The following is a 2555-nucleotide window of genomic DNA, read 5'->3' as shown; positions in this document are numbered from 1 at the left end:
TGGCATTTGATATAGCGCTTTTCACGTCTCAAAGCGCTTCACAGAATATACTGTAAAGTGTAGCGACTATATTTTGTGGACGAAACGCGTCAGCCAATTGCATTCAGACTCACAAACAATCGTGGATTGAGTGACCTTATTATTATTATTATTATTTTACCACACTCCCTCCCCGGCGGGTTGTCCCGAGACAGTTACTCACAAGGAAATGTTTATAAAACTAGTTATGAAAGTGTTAGTCAGCAGAAATGTGTTATAAATATACAGCTAATAGGTGGAGTGTTGAGAGATGAAGAATATATTAATAAAACGCTCTGTAAATGTGGAGTAAGACAGTTTTACTCAGCACCTGGTCGGGACTATTTAAACCGAGTCCCGCAGAAGCGAGCGAAAAAATCCCCCAAACTCCACTTTATACTGTTCAGTGAGACACTCAACCCGTGTATCCGCACAGCCGAACCCACTGTGTAAATGTGCAAACGTTTCGGGAGCCTATATGCAACCGTTTTTCTCTCCTACAACACTCCCCAGCACTACACTTTGTTGAAGGTTAGAGAGGATCTTACCTCCCCTTCCCCTCTCTCTGCGCGGGCTCAGGGCAACCCCCCCCCCCCCCCCCCGAGACACCCTCCCAAAACCTGAGGTTTCTGTGTCTCCCGTTGTCATCCCAACCAAATCCGCTCTCATCCCAGCTAAACCACCCCAAACCTGGGCTGAGTCCCATGCCGCCCGCCTGGACTGTGTGCCGGCTATTATATATAATACATATGTATATATGTGTGTATGTATTTAATTAATTGTTTTATATTCTCGTTGAACTTTATTAACGAAACAAAACGAAATCCAATGAAAGAAAAAAAAGAAAAAAAGAGTGAGAGAAAGAAAGAGAGAGAGAGAAAAAGAAAGAAAGTGAAGGAAGATAAAGTGTAACAGGGTGCAATCTGCCCTCGCTCTCTCACTGGCCTGAGAGGAGCCGAGAGAAACAGCCCTGAAATAGCCTCTGTCCCCAATGCCCCGCACTGCAGCCAGTCACTGCCCTCCCCTCCCCGGGGAACTCCCGAGGGGAACGTTTCTCCCGGTTACCAGAGCCGCTGCTTTTACCCCGGAGCCAGTGCCGAGCTGGGAGGCGAGCGACAAGTCCTCGGCTTTAGGGGGGAGAGAACCCCTCAGGTTTGTGTCAGTGAGTGAGGCAGTGACAAGCAGGGAGTGTCAGTGAGCCCGGCCCGACTCGGGCTGAGAGGAGAGAGCACTAACCCAAAATAATACAAACTATTTAATATTAACTGTAAACTTAGCCCCAGCTCCCACCGTGTCCCCGCCGTCCGCGACACAACTCCCGGCACTCACACTAAAAACAGAGAGCATTCCAGCACCTTTGTGTGTGTGTGTGTGTATGTATGTGTGTGTATGTATGTATGTGTGTGTATGTATGTGCGCTAGTGTGTATATATGTGTATTTGTGGGGCTGTGTATGTGTTTATTTGTGTGTGGTGTGTATCGGATTTTTATACCTATTCTTGTAGAAAATACTCTCTAAGCCACGCTTGTCCACAATTTCGTTTTTTCTTAATTTTTAAAATAATAAATTCGTTTGTAAAAGAGAAATTAAATGTTCAGGGAGTGTCCACTGACGGTTAAATAGAACAAAAAAATAAAAATTGTCAAGTAGTCGATGCGAGACTGAAATCAGAACATTTATGTTTAACAGAAATATCGTCATAAACAGAACGTGGATTTAAGGGGAATTTACAGTGCGAAAACCCCGGGATTTATAGCCACACAAAAGGCAAATTGTGGTTAGAAAACAAACACAAGCTGTGTTAAATAATATTATTAATAATAAGTTAAAGGCTAACAGGCTGCTAACTCGCTCGTTTTCGGGATAAAAATCATCGCTTTTATTTGCCCGAAGAGTGTAAATTATTGCTCTATAATGAGTGTAAATCGGAGTGTTTGTATTTAATAATAATGGTGTATTTTGCAGCCCCGAGTTTTCTGTTAGTGAGAGAAACGGTAAACCGCAGCATTGTGCCGCGAACCGAACGCTGTGAATGTTTGTCAAACTCTCTCTCTCACAAACACACAACGCGTGGGAAATTAGTAACAGATTTGGGGGGGGACAGAAAATTGGAGCAATAATAATAATAAAAATCCTGACACATATAGGATATAAAATAAAAGACATTGCAACAGCCGGCACAAAAGTGGTGATGTCATTTGCACTGAAACTCACTGAAAAAAAACACTGCAATCAGTTCCAATGTGTGTGTGAGAGACAGAGAGCTCTGCCTGGCTCATTCTCCACACAAAAACTGCTGTTTGCCCCCTAAAAGGGCAACTGTCCTGTTAACAAAGTGTGGCCTCCCCTTCATTTCTCAACACACAATTTCATCTCAATTCATAGACTTCAGTAAAAATGTCACAAATCGCGCCGGGCAGATGCTCGTTGTGAAGGGGGAACACACATATATTTATATATATATAATCTGAGTGACTTTTTTGTCAAAATGGCTATAAACAGTTTAAGGGGCGGTCTGATCAATCCATCAAATTGT

Source organism: Callorhinchus milii, unplaced genomic scaffold (assembly GCF_018977255.1).
Source record: "Callorhinchus milii isolate IMCB2004 unplaced genomic scaffold, IMCB_Cmil_1.0 Scaffold7, whole genome shotgun sequence".
NCBI classification, from domain to species: Eukaryota; Metazoa; Chordata; class Chondrichthyes; order Chimaeriformes; family Callorhinchidae; genus Callorhinchus; species Callorhinchus milii.
Note: the sequence above shows the minus strand (reverse complement) of the source record.